Source organism: Silene latifolia, chromosome 9 (assembly GCF_048544455.1).
Source record: "Silene latifolia isolate original U9 population chromosome 9, ASM4854445v1, whole genome shotgun sequence".
NCBI lineage: Eukaryota > Viridiplantae > Streptophyta > Magnoliopsida > Caryophyllales > Caryophyllaceae > Silene > Silene latifolia.
The window spans coordinates 67,091,416-67,096,094 of record NC_133534.1 but is presented as its reverse complement, the minus strand read 5'-3'; the positions used below and the strand labels follow the sequence as shown (position 1 = coordinate 67,096,094).

The following is a 4,679-nucleotide window of genomic DNA, read 5'->3' as shown; positions in this document are numbered from 1 at the left end:
TTTGTAACTACAACGAGAACGGTTCTACACTACAACCGTGCTATTATCATATTAGAAAGAGAACGGTTACATATTGACCCGTTGTCTTTGTAAAGTCAGATAAAACGCCAATTTGGTAAAATGAAATTTGGCGCCGCGCCAGTTATTTTTTTCAAATTTGGTGCCATTATAGTATTAGAGGTTCAAGGAGAACATGTATTGCATGAACTGTTCTCTTTGATTTTTTTTTTAAAATATTTTTTTCGAAACCCCTACACGATTAAATTATATAGCTTATAGGAATTCTATATATACCTGCAATTCAGAAACTTCACAACATGTATTACGGAACAAAAACCAAACTTTTTCATTTAATTTGAATTCATGACTATAATTCCTTACAAAAATAGACAAAATCCTATCCAAGTGCAAAAATAACAATACGTATAAATATCGAAAAAATGTATAAATAAAAATCTTTCAATCCGCATCACTTATTCCTATCCAAGTGCAAAAATAACTAAAAGTAAGTAACTGGTAATCATCTTCTTCATCCACCATTACTTGTCGGCTTAAAATTTAGTGTGAATTCAGCCCAAATATTTCGCACTTCGTCAATTTGCTCAACCGTATATGTCGTTGGGGCGGTTAACATGAACTGTATACATACACCCAAAACTTCACTTAATACTAGCTTGTTACGTAAAATAATTACCAAGACGGAAAGAATAAAACAAAGAGATGAAAATGATTGAAATGATAAGGAAAAATACATACATTATGGGCGACATTAACATATCTTGCTTTGATAAGCTCCAACATATATCGGCAAACATAATATCCGCATAATACGGTCCCAACCGGCTGCCGAGGACACTAAATTAAAAAACCACAATGAGTTGATGAGTTCTTTGCAGGTACATGATCAAAGTTCAAGAAAATGTCAGAAAATCCAAGAGAAGGACGCTTTTCCAATCAAGTCTAATTCAAGGCATATAAGTTTCAAATACAAACAGTGGAAGAAAAAGGTTCCAGTAGAGATTTGGTATTGCAAGAGATTTGGTCATTTGGAAAAGGAGTGCAGACAAAAGCAAAAAATGAGACCAAGACACAAGCAAGCCAACTTCTCAAGCATGAAAAACTTTCCACAGTTAATAAATTTCCAAAGCTCTATAACCTGTACCAAAATTACCGGATAATACATATTCCCTAATTAGGTGAGACCTTAATACCACTAATTTGTGCCCCAATTCATTTCGTACCTCACCCATCCTTAATAGTCAGGCCACACAAATTAAACAAGCATGTCAAACTGAAGACAACTCTATAACCACCTTGGCCAAATATCTATAACTAAACTGATATGCACAACAAATGGTATCAGCAGACTTCTTCAACATTCTCTAAGAGTTAATGCTCTGTCTGAGGACATTATTCACTGGCCTGGAGCAAAATGACAGCAAAATGAGACCAAGACACAGTCCAACTGATACTATCAAAAGTGGCTAATCGATTTTAGAGAGTGAATACTAGCATATTGAAGCAAAATGATAGCAAATGGATTAATAGCATTCACTGATTGACAGGCCTGATATGATGATTTGAGAGTTGAGTCCCTAGACTCAAGAAGAGGTTTATCAAAATTGGATGCTACACTACAGAATGCCTGCATTTATACTATCTATTCATGGGCAGATTGGAGAATTGCTTATTAAGACCAGACTTGCTTGTTACTCAGATCAGGAATTTAGTCATGGGCAGATGCATAAATCGAATCAAATTACCCTAAGTAAACCTTAGTCTATAGTGTAGCATGGCTAGACAGAATTAGAGGCAGACATTTAGCTTAATGTTGTTGGAAAAACAAGCACCAAATGTATCTATCTTTCTTTTAATTAATATAATTACATTTTTGCGAAAAAAATAAATAAATATGCACATTATAGAAGATATACCTTAATAATTTTCCAAGAAAGCGGTTTTGCGTCGAACCCGGCAAGTGGATCAATAGAGTTTCTTTTCTCGAATGCTCTGTATTTCAATTAACTGAAATAAGTACTTACTTCAAACATAATTCAAACTACAATAACTAGTGTCTCAACCATTTTCTAACCTAATAATTGTGTCCACGAAAAATCGGCGAGGCTCCGTATATGCAGCAGGATCACACCAATACACAATATTATCAGATGGACTAATCGCAGCCAACATCCAATGATCACTTCGATTACAACAAGGAAACAATGAGAATATCTTCACGGAGTTAACAACAATAATAAATAATTATATATAAAGTTCGAGAAAAGGGAAATTTTATGTATACCTTTCGTGATAAGCTGCAAATATAAGTTTTCGACCCCTGCCACAGTCCCTACAAGTCATAGCTCTAGCAACATAATCTGATCGAAAATCTTCACTTTCGGGTGAAAATTTTGACAACAGCTCGGGGGACAAGAATCCATATAAAGTACTAGACTTCATAGTATCACTAAGATCACTCAGATACCTACAACAACTGCAACTAAACTTGTTCAAATAGTTCATAAAAAACAAGTGAATTGAAGAAAATGGTAAACAGGAATGAAACTTACTGTTAATGCTATAAAATGTTCAAAATTCTTACCTCATAAAAGTAGCAATGTGTGAGGCTCCTATCTCGCCTTCGTCACACCAATGAATAAGCTCCTCATAAGAAATCAAAGATGTATAGTTATGAAGGTGTAATACATGGTCATCAATTGGAACGTTTATAAGTGTTCCGCTCGTCTTCAATATGCGAGCCTCATGTAGTAAAGATTTCATCAGCAGGGTTCTCAACTTTTGCTTAAACTCAGAGCTAACTTCTACACCCAGAAAAGTCGGGACTAAAGGTTGTGGAAACCTTTGAGTCGTCTTCTTCTTCTTCTTCATTATGATCCCCATCTTTATAATTTTTTTTCCTCAAAACAGTTAGCATTTATAATTACTTAGTATAAGATAATAATTTGAATTTAAATTTTTTTTATAAAATTACCTTAGTAGGAGTATGAATATGATTGAGAGGCCACTGAACATATGAGTCCTTTGCATCAGACAGTACTATCGACTCATCTCTAATAGGCACAGGCAACTTAGCATTTTCCGATCCAGGAAAAACTTTCTTAAGTTCGACTTTCTTATATAACCATCAAGTAGTGAAGCGCCGTGAATAGTTACGAATTCCCCTTTACCTTCCATGTACATCAAGCCTGATGCCACCATCTTGTTTGGATTCTCAGGTAATAATAATTCACAGTCTCTCTAACCCTTAAAATTTTTTAGTAAAACCTTTACTAGGTTTCGCATAAATAATAATAAGTTTCGTGAAAATCAAAATGATAAATCAGAAGATGATACCTGCTGCTCACTAGGTGGCTCTTCATGTGGTATTTTTTCACGGGGTATCTCCATACGGTGTGACAGTTGATTGGATTGCTCCTCACTATCTTTAAGGTATGGATCTTGACGAGATTGCTCTCCACTGTCTTGTATAGAGATACTACGAGAACCATCAGTAGATTCATAAGCATTCGATCCTTGAGTACTCATAGATATTCCTTTCATGAAACATTCTATTTCTTCTTGACTTGGCTTCTCACCACTTTGCCAAAAATGCACCATCATCTTTTGCCTATTTGCCACTTGTGATTGCAGAGTATTTATCTGTATGTCGTAAGAAATAAATTTTCAAATCATGCTTAAAAGTAAAATATTCTATGTATACATAATTAATTACCGTCTGTGTAACACCCCCTCATACCAAGGTGCCTTACCAGGACCACCCTACCATGAGAATGTGTTACCATCTCGGTTGCCCGAGGTTAGCACATATCAAAAGCGTCTGAACTGAGCACATTTATTAAAGTAATGTAATTAACAAAGTTTACAACATCCAAAACCAAATACCGTCTAATGAAATACAACTTCGAAGTCTTAATAATAAAAGAAACTCTCTAAGACTCCAACGGTGATGCTATGACTCATGGTGGCAAATCTCCCAAGACAATCCCCAAGCTCTCACTAGCAAAACCTGTCAAGCCTGCTCACCATCCCCGAATGGATCACCGCAGATTACACAAACAACAACGGGGTCAGTGTTATGCAAGAACAAGACAAACAAATGCAATACTCGTCTGATCATCGTCCACTCCCAATCACCCTGTCTCACATAGTAACCGACTACACACTAAAGTGTGTAGCCCTGCCAGATTACCCATCGCAACAGGTAATCCTCGCCGCCAGTGGGTGACCGCAGCCGATCCCACCTAGTCCAGCTCCTCAACGAGCGACAATAATCCCTGTCCCTTAATGTGCACATCCCCTCCCGTGGCGGGTTCCACGGAGGGCGAACTAGGGTGTGAAGCCACTCCCGCAAGTGACTCCACCACAATCACAATCACATGACATTACTTTGTCATCTCAATCCCCTCACACCAACACTTCACACAACAATCTCCATATTACGATGATCAATAGACAACGATAAATACAATAATATGTCATGTAAAGCACAACAACTGAGTAGGGAAACCCTACCTTAGCAATCACAGCAGTAAGCAACACGGACAATCAAAAAGGCTCCTCTACGAAGTCTTCTCCTATACAAAGATCATACAACACAATTACACTTTGAACGATTCCCAACATCCCCTTCCCTATAAATGTATAGCAACCCGAAACGA

General features: G+C 36.8%; 1 long non-coding RNA gene across 1 annotated transcript; it reads right to left on the bottom strand.

Moving 5' to 3' along the window:
* Positions 1–586: 586 nt before the first annotated feature.
* On the bottom strand, positions 587–2,012 carry LOC141602739 (uncharacterized). Its single transcript, XR_012524649.1, has 3 exons — positions 1,935–2,012; positions 753–855; positions 587–637 (listed from the first exon to the last, which is right to left on the bottom strand). It is a non-coding gene; the product is annotated as an uncharacterized LOC141602739 (long non-coding RNA).
* Between the last annotated feature and the right edge of the window lie 2,667 nt (positions 2,013–4,679).